The following is a 17,151-nucleotide window of genomic DNA, read 5'->3' on the forward strand; positions in this document are numbered from 1 at the left end:
CATCTTCTCTGGTTGCTCCTGGGGAAGGCATCTGTGGCAATGGAGGGTTTTGAGTTCTTTTAGGAGGCTCTGCTTTTAGGCAGATGAGAGACTTCAGGAGCTCAAATGCCTTCTGCTCAAAATAATTTTTTTGCCACGCATATTCTGGACCCCTTCACTTGTTCCTCAGGATTGACTGACACACCATCACCTTTCATCCGGTGATCACCCTCCCACTCCTTTACTTCTACTAAAGCTTTGCTAAGCATTCTCTCTACCCAGCACCTTTTCTCAATTCGAATTTCCTTTTCAGGTTGCCATTCCTTCATCACCTCTTATTTGTTTGCCCTCTGGAGCAGACCTCCCAAGCATATCTGTCTCCCTCTTCTCTTCTTTTCATAGGGAATGCAAGAGTTAGTAATGGAACTTTTCTTTCTCAGCAGTCAGCTTTTTTTCTGAAGGAAATTAATGGGGATTTATCATGTCAGGCGCTCTCTTTAAAAAGGCACAGAAGGGCACATTGATTTTCTTGATATTCCCTTTGATGTGAAGTTGAAAGCCAGAGCCACTCACTGTCCTCTTACCTACAGTGATCTTTAGCGTTCCATTTCACTCTTACTGTTGACTTTGTATTAATCTCAACTTTTTTTTAAATGAACACATTAAACTAACAATAAGGAAAGATCAAACTGACTTTTCTCTCTGGCCCTCTTGACCCTTATTCCCACGTATGGGTTTTCCAGCATCACTTGAAGGTCTCTGGGTAGCTGCCTTCCCTCTACATCTGGCTTATGGAAAATAAATGCTAGACTGACACTGAGACATCATAATTTTGAATTTTGTTCTGTTGTTCATCTGGGTTATGACACACCACTCAGAGGCTGATAAAAATTCACCAATTTACCAAGCAAGACAGGCAATAGTAAGGGACACATTTTTCTGCTACAGGGATGATAACTATGAAAAGCACCGCTGAGCAGGGAATAAAAAACGGGGATACCAAGAACTATTTTTGCTCAGATATTAAGTAGGTGTTTATCATGAGCATTTTTTTGCACTCCAAAAGCTTGTACATGAGAATTTTTATCATGTCAATAAAACAGTAAAAATAGTGGATGTATACGAAAGCAATTTAAAAAATAATCTTAAGCTATCTGCAACAGGATCTAAGTGCATAAAGTGTTTAACCATGAAAAGCACATCAATAATTCCAATAGTTTGTATTCACCATGACCCAAATGCTGCCATCATTATGGGAGATATGGGGCACATGTGACCTCCAACAAGAGAGCAGAAAAGGAAAGAGCCTTGCTGTGGACTCAGGCTTTGGAATCCAGCTAAATTCTAAGAGATACATCATACTAGGAAATTTCCTATGGCCTGGAGAATGGCCACCATAACCCAGGGGTATTCCTTCTCAGTTGCCCCTAACATTAATGGGTTAGCCACCATGTCTGAGTTTCTAATGGCAGTCACCAAGAATTTTTCACAGACCAGAACTCTTAAATTTTAATTAATATAGATAAGGACCACTGGAATGTTTGTTATAAATGCAGAGTCCCAGACCCCATCCTCAAAAATTGTTGATTGTGAAACAGAGTCCATGCCATTACCCACGAGACCTTGCACAATTGAGTCCCTGCCCATCCTTCCCACCTCAACTTGCACCAGGTTCCCCTTTTGTCTTTCAGCTCCAGCCCTTCCTTTTTGCATGCAATGTTTCCTCCTGCCAAAAGTCCTTGTCATATACTATTCTTTGCACATGAAACACCTTTTCCTTCTTGCTTCACTTAGTAAATTCCTAGTTCTATTTTAGATGTTAGTTAAAACTTTCCCTTCTACAGGGAAGTATTCTCTGACTTTCTAGGCTCAATCAGATACCTTAATTATAAGTTCCCTCTCACACTGTATAGCTTCCTCTCAGTAGTAATTTTATGTGTGTTTACCTAATTACTTAACTGATGTCTGACTCCTCTTTCAGGATATAAGCTCCATGTGAGCAAGAAGTTTACCTTTTCCACGTTATCAACAGTGCCCAGAGCTTAGCACACAGTAACTGTTCAGTATATGTTCAGCACATGTTTTTTACCAAGGTTTTTTTGATGATTCTCTGAAAGTGGCCTATAAATAAGACCTTGAGAAATAATGAATTAAGAAAGCACTAACCTACCTTGCTCCTCTAAGAACCTATAAGGAAAAACTCAAGACTCTTTTTCAGGAAATAATTCTATTTCCTGAGCAAATTAGGAGTCACAGAAAATTAACAACACAAGTCCAAGGTGTCTGACTGATAAGCCACACCACATAAATTTGGAAATCAGTCATCCATCATTCCATATCGTTTGTGGCCTCAAGTTCATCGAGACTATATACCCTTTTATGTAATGTATATATATTTATATTTTTAGAGAAGTGCTTTCTTTCTTTATTTCTTTTTGGCTGTGTTGGGTTTTTGTTGCTGCGCCTGGTCTTCCTCTGGTTGCAGCAAGTGGGGGTTGCGGTGCACGGGCTTCTCATTGCAGTGGCTTCTCTTGTTGCAGAGCACAGGCTCTAAGCACATGGGCTTCACTAGTTGTGGCGCATAGACTCAGTAGTTGTGGCTTGTCAGTTCTACAGCACAGGCTCAGTAGTTGTGGCTCATGGGCTTAGTTGCTCCGTGGTATTTGGGATCTTCCTGGACCAGGGCTCGAACCCGTGTCCCCTGCATTGGCAGGTGGATCCTTAACCACTGAACCACCAGGGAAGTCCTCTATGCAATACATTTCATATTGGATATTTTCTCAGTCTTCTTGTTTTATTTTAAAATCAAAGAGATTGTAGTTTTTAATAGGAGGTCCCACATGCTTTGACACGTTCATGCCAACGTGACTTTAATGATACTGTGGGACATCTTCTGGGCTCCTCATATAAGCATCATAGGTGTGCCAGAATGAGACAATATGTCAGCTCTCTTAAGCAGTATTTTATTCTGCCCTAAGCAATATTTAATTCCTCTATTTTTAATTAACTATTAAACAGGGTCACTTGCTCAGAAAGTATATTCTTTAACTCTCTTAGGATACATTTTAGCATTCAAGAATTTCACAGGTAGGACATTTTTATTAGGATACAGAGAATGGGCAATATCTACAGTGAAATCCTGGACTCCTCCAAGGCTGGATACATAATTTGCAGGACCCAGTACAAAAAGAAAATGTACAACCCCTTGTTTAAAAACTAGGAGTGTGAAAATGCCATTAGTGGACCACGCGGGCCTCTCACTGTTGTGGCCTCTCCCGTTGCGGAGCACAGGCTCTGGACGCGCAGGCTCAGTGGCCACGGCTCACGGGCCCAGCCGCTCCGCGGCATGTGGGATCTTCCTGGACCGGGGCACGAACCCGTGTCCCCTGCATCGGCAGGCGGACTCTCAACCACTGCGCCACCAGGGAAGCCCCCATGTGTTTTTATTGACTATTTAATGTTCCAAGTAAAGAAAAATTAAAATTTTAATTTACTAGCATTTTTTTTTCTTACTATTCATCTTTTATGCAAGGCCAGTTTTGAATGAATGCACCATTTAAATTGCATGTGGAATCACTGAAATTAACAGAATTCCTAAGTTTATGGCTTGACCAGGGAGGGTGCCTAAAACTGGCCAGAGCAATAAACACAAATCATATGCAGGAAGATTGGAAAGAGAAAGAAAGCATCGCCCCACTCACAGAGCTTGTCAAGAGAGTTCTCCTAGGCAAGTGACACTCATGGGGCACGTGCAGACTCATAGAAACCAGTCGCCCCATTTTACCACAAGCCTGAGGGTTATAGGTTAACGCTTCCACCAGCTGCCAGACTCATGTGCCATATCTTCAACTGAAGCAAACTTTAAGATCATCTGAATAAATCCATACATATTTTACATGATGAAAGTGAAGTACAATGAGTTAAATAACTCATTCCTTGGATCACTGTTCATTAGTGACACAGCAACAGTCACAACCTTCATTTTCTAAATTTCACCCCAGAGATTTTTCTCTAACAAAACATGTTTTCCAAATAATAACATCTCCAAATATTCTCCAACATCATAAATGGAAATATCCAGTTGTTTAAATTTTTTTTTTGCAGGAAGGCAACTAAACTTTACTGAAGAAGTGCTATGTACATATTGTTTTTGTTTAAATTAAACTTTTTAGGACATAATTGTAAATGCATATGCAATTACAAGAATAATATAGAAAGATCTCGTATACTTTTGAACCATTTTACCCGAAGTATCTTGCAAAACTACAGTGCAATATCATAGCCAGGACATCAGCTTTGATACATTCAAGACTGAGAATCGGGCTTCCCTGGTGGCGCAGTTGTTGAGAGTCTGCCTGCCGATGCAGGGGACACGGGTTCGTGCCCCGGCCCGGGAAGATCCCACATGCCGCGGAGCAGCTGGGCCCGTGAGCCATGGCCGCTGAGCCTGCGCCTCTGGAGCCTGTGCTCCGCAACGGGAGAGGCCACAACAGTGAGACGCCCGCCTACAGGAAAAAAAAAAAAAAAAGACTGAGAATCCTTCCATCACCACATGATCCTTCCTCCCTATTGCCTTCACATAGGCACAACCACTACCCTCTCCTACCATGTTCCTGACCCCTGGCAATCACTAACATGGTCTCCATTGCTATCATTTTTGTCAATTCAAAGTTATTATATATATAGAATCATACAGTATGTAAACTTTTGGAGTTGGCTTTTTAAACTCAGCATAATTCCCTGGAGTTTCATCCAGGTTTTTGCAGGTTTATTATTTATTGCTGAGTAGTATTTCATAGCTTGGATGTACTACAGTTTGTTTAATCATTTGCCCATTGAAGGGCATATGTGCTGTTTCCAGTTTGATACTATTACAAATAAATTTGCTATGAGAATGTGTGTATGTTTTTGTGTAAACATAACTAACTTTTTGTATTTCATGTGTATTATATAGTCTCCATAGTATAGATAGCATATAGTATACAGTATGGTGGATATCACATGTATATATACTAATATACATATTATATATAATATATATTGTAACACATGGTGTCTACATATAATGTAACTTTTATATTGTATTAATTTTATGTTTGCCACAATCTTAGTGACTTAAACAACACAAATTTACTATCCTATATTTCTAGAGATCAGAGGTCCTAAAATGAAGGTGTCAGCAGGATGGCTCCTTCTGGAAGCTCTAGGGAGAATCTGTTTCCTTTCCTATCCATCTTTGAAAGGCCATTCTCACTTGTCACCTTTCCCTTTTCTTCCATCATCACTTCACCTTCTCTCTTACATTGCCTCTATTGCTCCCTTCTTATAAGGACTCTTTTGATTACATTGGGTCCATCTAGATGACCCAGGCTAATTCCCTCACCTCAATATCCTTAGCTAGATTATATCTGCAAAGTCCCTTTTGCCATGGAAGGTAACATATACACAAACTCTGTGGTTTAGGGGATGTACTTCTTTGTGGGGACACTATTCTGTGTACCATATGTAGGGTAATATACTATATAGCATATATTACATGCAATATATTTATATCAATGTATAGATAGATTGCACATACATAAACATTCATACACAGACTTACAGGATAGTGTCTGTCTTCTTCACTGCTTTATTGCCAGATCTACTGAGAATAATGCTTCACACTGAACCTCACTCAATAAAATATTTGATAAATAAATAGGACCCTGTATCTTCTTCAACTTATGGAGAATATTTACTAACAAGCTTCCCTTACTTAAAGAAAAAGATAACAAGGATTTTGTAATACGTATACTAAAGCTTGTTTTGAGGCAAACAATAATTATGATTGTTGTAACATCAAACATCATTAAATCTATTGTAAAAATCTTCCATCTAAATGTAGGGATTTGAAAATGTCTTGATTTTGCTTAAAGCTTTGTTTCTGCAAAATAAAGAGAAGATGGAGGAATACTGCCTTAGATCTAATTGCAATCAATGAGGAATAATGTCTGGTAAGATAGACAGCTGAGACCGCTGATAGTGGCCCTTGATTCATTGAGGGTGGTCATTATTGAAGACAAGACAACATGGTTGGATCAGACATATCTCTTGGGTCCTAAGTTCCTAAAAGACAACACAGATCACAAAGAATGGGAAAGGATGAAAGGGATGTTCTGACAGTACTATTAAGAGGTAATACTCTACTGTGAGGTGATGGATGTGTTAATTAACTCAGTAGTGAGAACTCTTTTACAACACAGATGTACATCAAGTCATCACTTTCTGCGCTTTAAATATATCACAATTCTACTTGTCAATTATGCTCAGTAAAGCTGATAAACAAACAAACACTCTTGAATCAACTGGGTGTCACTGAAAGAAAGGAAATAGGGATTGAGCAACCTACCAATGAACACGCAAACTATTAACCTCCAAATGTATATTCTACTTTTACTACTAATATTAACTCATAAACAGTTTATCCTGTCATTAGAATCTTTACATACACAATGACTTACATATAATTCCATCGTTTCCTGTATTTGCCTTGCCGTAAAAACGGTTTGGAAACATTGATCTCTCCTACATCTCCTTACATCCTACCTATAGTTCTCATCATCTTCTTAACCATTCACCTTTATTGTACCTTCAAGTAACCTCAAAATGTGTGCTCTCTTCTTACTAGACTGTCTTTTGCAAACTTAAATGTTTGATGCAAACAATGCAAGGAAGAAAATACAGGAAAATTAGAAGTTTTTTTTAACTTTATTTTTTTAAGAAAGCCAGTTACAGGTTCATGGGAGCAAACAGCTAGTAACCAACTAAACAAGGGAAAGTCTATAACACAAATCCTGTTTAATAGGACTAGCAAGGTCTGGGGTCATGAAAGGTACAGGAACAGTTTCACTATGAAACTAGTGACTGTTTATGTTTATAGAGTAGCAGAGTCATCTCAAGAAAATAGGGTCACAATTCCAAACAAGCTACTGCCCTGACCTTGTTAACCTGCTTACAAATGCCTTATTATTCATTTCACCTATGTTAGCTTTTTACAAGTTCTCAGAGCAACTTTATAAAGCAGATATCATTGTTCCAACTTTACAGAAGGGGAAACATAAACTGATAGTTTATTTGACTGGATCCTCACCATTTGGTTTTTTAGCTCAGAAAGCATCTGCTTAAAAATGTCTTTCTTCAACACCTTACCCATCTCTACCAACCCTTTCTTTAATCTGCATCATATAACTCTCTTATTTTTCTGTTACAAGTCTCATTTTATATTACATTTAAATATATTTATTTTTTGGTCTGTCTCTACCACACAAATATGTAAACTGTTTGAGGGTACAGTATGCATTTGTCTTGGTTTCTTCTGTTTTCCCAGAGCCAAGAATGATAACTGGCCCATAATCAGCACTCAGCATTTATTTTGGAGAGATCAAACACCGAGGTTTTGTGGACTGCAGAGATGTGACTACATGTAACAGGAGAATTCAGAAACATACATAAGTTTAGAATCAGGCATTTAAATTTAGCCTGGTATTTCTTTTATGGAAAATATGATACATTTAGGGAAAACCGTGTAATTTTTTAAGTGACAGAATTTGAGGAATAAAAAGTTTAATAACTGTAATTTTTTTTTTTAAGAAGATGTTTGGGGTAGGAATTTATTAATTAATTTATTTATTTTTGCTGTGTTGGGTCTTCGTTTCTGCGCGAGGGCTTTCTCTAGTTGTGGCAAGCGGGGGCCACTCTTCATCGCGGTGCACGGGCCTCTCACTGTCGCGGCCTCTCTTCTTGCGGAGCGCAGGCTCCAGACACGCAGGCTCAGTAGTTGTGGCTCACGGGCCTAGTTGCTCCGCGGCACGTGGGATCTTCCCAGACCAGGGCTTGAACCCGTGTCCTCTGCATTAGCAGGCAGTCTCTCAACCACTGCGCCACCAGGGAAGCCCAATAACTGTAATTTTCCTGTACTTATGTGACAATTTTGTCTAGTTGCAGAGTGAAATGCAGTAAAAATCATTGTGCTGGCAATGAAATTAGCAAGTATATCAAAGTTCCTTGATCCTTTTATTTATTACATTTCAAAAATGCCGCTCGTCACACACTGCAAAATATCTTCATGTAATATGAACACATCTTCCAGGTCATTTTTGCAAATGTGGATAATAAAATTCATTGTTTTCCTTTTTGCTACTAGCATGATATACTCTCATGCTATTGGTGCTTTAAAAAATGTTGGACATGGGCCAAGTCGTAATCAAGTAAAAATACTTAGGCTAGGCTAGATAATTCAGATCATTTAGATTAGGCTAGATAATTTCCCAAGCACTTTAAGTGGCTGCAACTTAGTTCTCTTAAACAGCATTGGCTCCATTCCCGTCAACAGATTGCAAAATAGAGATACCTGTCAATGGGAAATTTTTCAAAAAATCCTTTCAGACATTGACAAGATGAATGATCTGTCTTGCAGGTGCACTATGTTCAGGTTCTTTGTGTCTAGTAAACAGACACCACAAGTGGTTTCCTGTCAGGCAGGTGCCAATGAAAAGTTTTCTTTTGCCTTTTTGAGAATAGGTAATTCACTTCATTAACTAAGCAGAAAAAATATCAGGCCCATTTTGTTTCTACACCACAGGCAACAGGTGATATTTTAGTAACAGACATAGTTCTAGGGTCCCCACATATCACATATCCCTTTAGATTTAATAACTAGTATACCTAACGGCCACAGACATTAGGATTCGAAAATATTTGTTTTAAAAGGATAAGTTTGATCACTTTGTAGGAAGTAACACATAAGCCTTAAAAACAAATTTCTTCCAAAAAGTGATAGGAGTTAGAGGAGAGCATATTAAAAATGGAAAAAAAAAATTTGTTTGTTTCAGTCCTCAAATCTTTACCGAGTACTGGCCAGATGCTATGTCCTATGTTATACAATGTCTATCGGGTCTTTTTGTGAGTTATTTCTACTTTCCCTTCAGGCCTCAGATGAGGAATCTTGTCCACAGAGAAGCCTTCCAAGAGTGGACCTTGTATTGTTTCATTCCCTTGTCATATATCCCTATATCTACCTTTATGAATCAATTATGAATATTATCATTGTTAATTTACAATGTGCGCATTTCCCAACTCTGTAAGGTTCCAGAGATTAGAAACTCTGTCTGTTTTGTTTATCAACCCATCTCCAGTACCTATTACTGATTGCCATAAAACAGTTGCTCAATTGTTTCAGTATATGTATCTTGCATAAATGCAAATAATGAAAAATAAAATAATAATACGTAAAATGTAGATCTGCTAAAAGATACAGTAGGGGCCTATGACTTATATAAACCCTGGTACCTGTAAAAGTCAGGAAAATTTTCATAGGGAGAAGACAGGATATAATTTACTTTGCAAAGAAGGTAATCAGGGCCAAGCAGATATAAGGGCAGTAGAAAGGAAATAAGGGTGTAAGCCCAGAATGTATGGAAATCTACAAGCTGGAGCATAGACTGTGAGGTACAGAAGTGCCAGCAAATAAATCCAGGGAAGCAACGCTTTCTAGTGGTCAAGGATCAGTGACAGTGGCAGCTGCCACATCACTCCCACATTTCCATATACTGTGCCAGTAAAGAAGCAGTGGACCAAATGGATTTCAACAGTTTAATATTCACTCTGCAGCAGGCAGCATGAGCTTCGTGTTTCTTTTCCCCTGTCCCCAAGTCCCATGGGGAAGATAGGGAGCAGGCCCAGGTGAACAATGCACAGTGGATCCATAATACAACTGAGGAACCCAAGCTTTGTAACCCCACACACCCATTTTTATAAAGAGAAACCTGAACAGCCTTTGCCTGGCAGGGAGGCATTATCTTTATTATCCTAGTTCAGAAATATATCTGCCTTCTGACCAAGAGGGAGAGACTACCTCTAGCTTCTGCAGCTGTCTGCTATGCAAACCTCCTTGGGAACAAACTCTGTCACAAGGTAATGTAGAAATGTCTTGGAGAGAACTCCTTCTCAACAGTGGTGAGAATACATTTTTGAAAAGGCTTCTTTATTCATTAAGACATTTTAATTTATATTTTTCTGTTGATGGGGAAATAATGACTAACCGAATGTGAGTGAAAAGTGGTACTATATTTCTAGATGAGAGAGTTAAAAAAATGTTCTTATCAAGGATGATAGGTGAGTAGTAGTTGCCTCATATCTCAAATACCCAAACACTAAATGCCTAGAATATCCAACCAGTTTAGTCACTGGACCTATCTTTTGAGATATATGCATAGAAACTCTTAGTGGAATGTAAATTTATAGTGATGACTAGAGTTCAAAACTTTTCTGGGTTTCTTTAGAATTTTGTGTGTGTCAATTCACACCTTTGAATTACTTCACGTTTTATAGCACATAAAACCTTTATGGCATGTAATGTGATTCTTTTGTTCATATCACCTTCCCAAGAGTCAGATTTCCTTTCATCTTCCAAATTTCAATAAGAGATGTTTTTTTTTTCTCCCTGCAATGACTTATTTCAGAACAGTAACTTTTTATGAACAACTGTCTATTACAAAGTTAAGTTTCAGAGTTGCTTTACACTTAGATCTTCTTCTAGTAAAAATGTTCCCACAGTGAAGATTTTCTCTTTGAAACGTTAATAAAGCTGAGGAGATGATGTTAGGTGTAGAAAATGAGAGCTATATTCTTTGTTTTCTAGACAGGAATTAAATTAAAATTAATCATAAATTTAATTCACCAGAGATGGTGGATGTTTGAAGAAAACGAGAATGAAAATGGGTCTAATTCACCCATTTGACATTTATTTAGTGTTTTATATAGTCTAGGCCTTCTCATGTTTTCATGGAATCACAAGAAAAGAATAATTCTTGGTGTATACCCTCAAGGAGCCTTCAGCATAGTGATATAAACAAAAGGAAGAAACCCTTTTTAAAAAGCATGGAAACCTTGAATACGTTAATACACACAGTAGAATAAGAAGTTTCTCCCCATGGAGTTTTATACAAAGTTGTTTAGCAGAGAACCAGAATGAGATATTGGTTTTGAGGTATGAGTAGAGATTAATAAAGTAGAGTCTGAAAGGAATGATAGAAAGAATGGTATGTCACATTAAAGGAAATATGTGAAAATGTGTGTTATTTTAAGGAAATCCTAGAATGTGTGTGAGGGTCAGGGCTGGGATTACAAACTGAAGGAGTCACAGGAAAGGGACAGGATATGAGACTACAAAGTTAGGTTGGAGCAGGTCACAAATGTCCTTGGATGCCTTGCTGCACAAGCGCTTTGATTTTATTTTTTTAGAGGTGATATAAATCAACAAGAAACTTCTGACCCCTGTTCTAAAAAGGGTAATTCAAAAATATTGTGGGAGTGTTTTGGGAGAAGACAAACCTGGATGCAAGGTAGGACTCCAGTTGAAATTGGAACATTAGAAGTGAGAACTGTGAAAAAATAAGGAATTGGAATATATTTCCAAAATTGATAATATTTGGTAACTGGCTGGGGTATGGGTATGAAAACAGAAGTAAGAAAGGTCATGAGATCTGGAGTTCAAACTAGAAATAGATTAGTATTTTGGGGAGACTGAAAATGAATTCGAAAGTAGGATAACATGAAAAGGAGCTTAGAGTTCATCCAAGTTGTCATCCAGATGCCTTAATGCATTCTATGAAGCAGAAAACTTTATTTAATGTGACTGTGTATTAGTAACTTCACTGGAAGGTCTAAACCTAGAAAACAGATATGAACAATCTGATTCATGTCCCTCTTTGCACTTAATCAATGAAATTGCAAATCAACAAAATGGAGTGTAAATAACTTGGCAGTTTTTCTAATAGTGTTGTGAGACTAATTATCAATAAAATCAATGTATTGTATACCAGAAATATCCTATTGAAACTTTGCAAAATCAAAACAAACAAATCATGTGTTTCTTTTCTTCCCTCGTGAAGGAGGAAATGATTGGTCAATGTAATTGATATATCATTATGTGAAGAATAGTAATAACAGTTGTACACCTTTCTCTGGAGCACTGCCTAGAAAATAATGTGTCCTTAATACGCATTTGCATGAAAGAAAAACTCAGTTCTCCAGATGTTACCTGCAGACTCTAGTATGTCAGTAGAATTAAAAATTTTACACACGACCTTTGATAATTCAAGTTATTCTTGTGTTAACTATTTTAACATCTGATATTAAGCTTATAGTTGCATAAAAGTCTTTAAAGGTGCTCAGTAACTTTTTGTTTGAGGTCACATTTCCCAATAGCTGAACTCAGGCCCAGCCCAGGAGAATTCAAGGATCACAGCGGTTTAGTGTGTCAGTGAAGAGACGGGTGCCCCTCTGTGAGTCTGGCACTGTCTAATCTGGGCTATAAACTAGCAAAGCTCAAAGCATACATGCCTTCCCTGCTCAGACTCAGATCTACTCAGAGAATGTGCCTCTACCTTAAACATGAAAACTCCTAGTAATTCCTCACCCCTACAGGGCTGGGTTTGTTCAAAACTGGTATGACAATTTGGCATTTGGAGAGTGTGAATTAGGATAAGGGAAAGTCAGTAACCTTGAGTTATGAGGTCATGATTTACAGAATACCGATAAGAGGTCTTGGCTCCAGAGGAACTGTATTTATTTGAATCCTGGTACTGCCAGTTACTTATTGTAAGTATCTAGGATACAACAGACTTGTCTGATCATTCCAAAATAATAGTTGGTGTTAATTATATGCCAATTATCATCCTTGGCTCAAGGAATACAGAAGAAAACAAGACAAATGCATTCTGTACCCTCAGAGAGTTTACATTCTTATGGTAGAGATAACCAAAAAAAAAAAAAGTTAAATGAAACATAAAATTAATATTGTAGTAAAGAAATTAAAATAATATTACATGATGGGGCAATACAGGAAAGGGAACATATTGAAAGAAAGGCCAATTCAAGTCTCTACTGAAAACCTCTATGGGATTTACTAGGAGCAGGGCATTCAAGGGAAATACCAGGGTACTGTACATCATAGACAATCAGAGTGGGGAGGCATCTGCTAGTCCAGGGCTGCTCTAATAATCACTTATTGAAGACCAAAGATAAAATAATCGGAATGGAGTAAACTGACGAGATACTAAGTTTAATTTTTATTGCATGCTTTTTTTCTTCAGTTGTGCACATATAACATTCCTGACTTGCCCACAGAACACACCCTAGTTTTAGACAGGACCCACTTCTTTAAACTAAAAATTTTACTTCATCATTATTACACAGATATGGGGTGATAAGGCAGAAACACCAGTATAAATTCAACACCACTCCAGAATACAGAACTCAACATGCCCACCGTCCTGTTTGCACGACACAGATATCCTTCTCCTACGTAGCACACAAGGAACACATCTATTACAACACTTAGGTATTCAAAATTTACATACAATTTCTCTCTATATATCCTGTGATGCTGTTTGATATTCAATCTGGGACAGGAACTGAAGTATTACTCCCCCCTTTATATTTTGCTAATATATTTTGAGAGTGCACATTGAGATTAATTATATAAGATATATATTGGTGGTTATGAAGAGTGGTGGTCAAAGCACCTGGAGACTGAAAATAAGCCCATATGTCCTTGACTTAAGAGGGTTTTTTAAAGCTGATCAAAACTGATCAAAAAAAAAAAGGCAAGTATCTCCTTGAAGCCATTAAAGAAGATTGTGGCAGTTTGCAGGGTCTTGGCTTTTTTCTGGGGGATAGGGTTACTGAGTTTATGGAGTAATCATGGGCAAGATTATGGAGCAATCATGGAGTAATTAGTGTTTGCTCATGTTTGCCTAATAAATGCAACAGCCACAGGAACTGCAATTCTTAAGAACTTGGTACTCTCAGTACTGATTCATTTACAATTATTGATGGATATCAGATAAGCAGAGATGTTGAAAACATTTTTTCTTACAAAGAGGCAATATCAGCAAGAACCAAGATCAACTTGTCACGGAATTCTCATAACAATTAAATGACAATGGGTCTGAAAGTTTGTGGAAGTGAGTTTAGAAAATCTTCTGAACAACGACCTTTCTTTTTCCTGTAGCTTTACTACTATGGCTGCAGCTAGGCTCCCCGAAAGTACATTACTACCTTTGGCTGATGTCCTCTGGAGTTCTTAAATGGCTCTTTTAATCTGTAGAGGTTATACGGCTAGTTGGCTATAGGAGGATCATTATAAAAGAACATCCAGATAATGGAATTTTACCCAAATGATGCACTGGAAGATCTACAACTGGATAAACCATTTCCTGAGCTGAGAGAACATTTTCAGCCTTATGATTTGGATCATATGGGGGGAAAAGGTCCATAGCCACACTCCACAGATTATAATCATCGCTAAATATTTAGCACAGTGGAACAGTGAAACAAATGGATGAACACCTAAAATGTATAAAGAAAAAGAGGACTTTAGATATGTGATTAGATAAGGGGTTCTAAAGTATGAAATTGGGGCTCCAGAAGTGAATTTTGAAGAAGCTATTAAAAATATAAACACAGCAATAAATATGACTCAGACTCCAATCAATATTGAAGATATATTTAATGATGATTGCTCTTGAATATCAGCAAATAGACACCATCCTTTTGGATTTCAGCTTATGCCTTAAATGACTGTGTGGCCAAGGAGGAACAAAGATGCCTGTTTGAGGCATAACTTCCTACATGATTGCAGATTTTGGTGTGTATATATAAAACTGCAAAATGTTTACAGTGTTAAAGCGAAGAAAGATGCTTTTTCTGTGAATGATTATGTTGACAAAGTACTGCAGTCCATAGGCCAAGCAATGGAAGCTGTTTCAGAGAAAGAATTAAATTTTTTCTGCAGTAATTCTTCATTTCTTGGAGTTGGTAGATGTTGATCTTTAACTAAAAAATGTGGTTTGGACACAATTAATAAAGATGGAATCATTTCCAGTACGAACATTCCAGATAACAAGACAGTACTGTACTTAATGTTATGGGCTGTTGACGGATTTCATAAAGGACATAGTAGACATCCAGGGGTATCTATTAGGTTGAAGAAAACATAGGAAAGTCTTGTCTCACTGGTTTCCTTTAGGAATATAGGTTATCTGTAATGGTGAAAGATGATTATGTCCACAAATTGTGTTGTTATGGAACTGCTGAGCCACACATGATTACTGCTGCCCAACGGGTTACAACAGTTACCACTGAACATTGCCATTTTTAATAACCTACTCATATCTGCATGTCATAAACTTCAGGAACTTCCTCATTATAAAAGAAGCACCCAGTACAGTGTGTTAATAATCAAAATTATAATTGTCTTCAGATCGTGCTCAAGTCTATAAAATTCAAAGGGAAAACTTCTAAATTGTTGTTTTCTTAATAATCCTTTTTCTCACTTGTAAAAAGAAAAAAAATGTATTTCAAGTTATTCTGCTATCTAATGACACATAAAGGACTGATACTATACTATACTCTTTATCATAATAAAGAGTAAACAATTTGGATGAAAACCTGAAGCTCACATTCGTAATGAGGGAATTTGATAATGGTGGGGGAAAAGGAGAAATGATCACTTTTCTTCCTTGAATCACTCTGTCTTTGCTTGATTTTTTGGATCCCATTCTCACTTGATTTTCTTCTTACATTCTTTTTTTTTTTGTTTTTTTTTTTGCGGTACGCGGGCCTCTCACTGTTGTGGCCTCTCCTGTTGTGGAGCACAGGCTCCGGACGTGCAGGCTCGGCGGCCATGGCTCACAGGCCCTGCTGCCCCGCGGCATGTGGGATCTTCCCGGACTGGGGCACGAACCCGTGTCCCCTGCATCGGCAGGTGGACTCTCAACCACTGCTCCACCAGGGAAGACCCTCTTCTTACACTCTCTCTGTTCTTTCTCAGTGTCCTTGGAAAGTTCTTCCTCCCATTGCTGACATCAAAAAGTTGCAATGCTCTGGGGCTTCATTCATGGACACTGTTCTCTCTTCTGCCTACATGCATACCTTTGGTGATATAATCCAATTGCTTTACTTTGAGTACAACCTTCAAAGGAATAAATCCAGATGCACACTTTAAATCCATCCTGCCTCCCTGCGTTCTGAGTATACTATGTAACTGACAAGACGCGGTGGTTTCATCTTGGGTCAACCTGGCCAATCTGGGATAATATTTCCCATAATTCCCTACTACGTATATTTCCAAGTTAGGGTAGACCACAGAAGAAAATGAGATTTGAAAGCAAAGCCATGGACATTAAGTACTGAATGTGCCTGGTACTGCCGCAGCTCACACACATTTCACTAGTCAGCTGGCTCACCTTGTTAATGAGGAAGGTCACACTATCCAATCCTTTCTGGCTGCCATTGCATTTTCTCTTGTCAACTTCTCTGGTTTAGGCCAAGCACGTCATGCATCTCTGTAGCAAAGTGATCCAGCTTCTTCTGCAAAGCAACCCTCATCATCGAGGTTAGAGGGAGTGAGAGAGAGACATATGCTCTGATTTGTTCTCACAGGTTTTCTTTTGTCATCGCAGGTTGTTCCATGCTGTTTCAGGGCTCATTTTGTACTGTTTACTTTCTCTTGCTGTCTGTTTTCTCCCCAACTGCCAACGCTGCTGCAGAACAGTGATTTTAGGACCACACCAGATGCAAAGATTACAGCTTTCCAAAAAATTCTTCATCAGTTCCAACAATTTTGGAAGTCTAATCTCTAGAATGCTCCCCCTCTTCCCTACCATTCTTACTGGTTATGATTCCCTAATTGAATCCTAACTGATGTGCTACTTGACACTCAATACCTACTTGGCCTCTGAAATGCAATATATCCAAAACTGAAATTCTGACATTCCCCTACCACAAAATTTCTCTTTCTAATTTTCTCCAACATACATATAGCAACTTGATCTTTCTTTCTACTAAAGCCAAAAGTCTTGGTGTCACTCCCAATACCTCCCAGTACCACTCACACTCATGTCCTACATTTCAGAAAATATTTTCAGTCTACGTTTAAAATGTATCTAGAATCCAACCTGTTTCTGTCCTCTTCATGGTACCCCATTCTATCCCAAGTAAATCATGTCTCACTGGGATGATTATATCAGTCTCCTAATTTGTCTTCCAGCATCTATTGCTGCTCCTAAGTCTATTACCAACTCACTAGACAGAGTAAGGCTGTTAGAAAACAAATAAGATAATGTTACT

At 38.1% G+C, this 17,151-nt stretch overlaps 1 pseudogene; it reads left to right on the forward strand.

The window, feature by feature from the left end:
- LOC112412878 (NEDD8-activating enzyme E1 regulatory subunit-like) overlaps positions 1–15,181 on the forward strand; it is a 101,516-nt pseudogene extending 86,335 nt beyond the window's left edge.
- The last annotated feature ends 1,970 nt before the right edge of the window (positions 15,182–17,151 follow it).

The sequence above is a fragment of the Neophocaena asiaeorientalis genome, unplaced genomic scaffold, assembly GCF_003031525.2.
Source record: "Neophocaena asiaeorientalis asiaeorientalis breed wild unplaced genomic scaffold, Neophocaena_asiaeorientalis_V1.1 scaffold230, whole genome shotgun sequence".
NCBI lineage: Eukaryota > Metazoa > Chordata > Mammalia > Artiodactyla > Phocoenidae > Neophocaena > Neophocaena asiaeorientalis.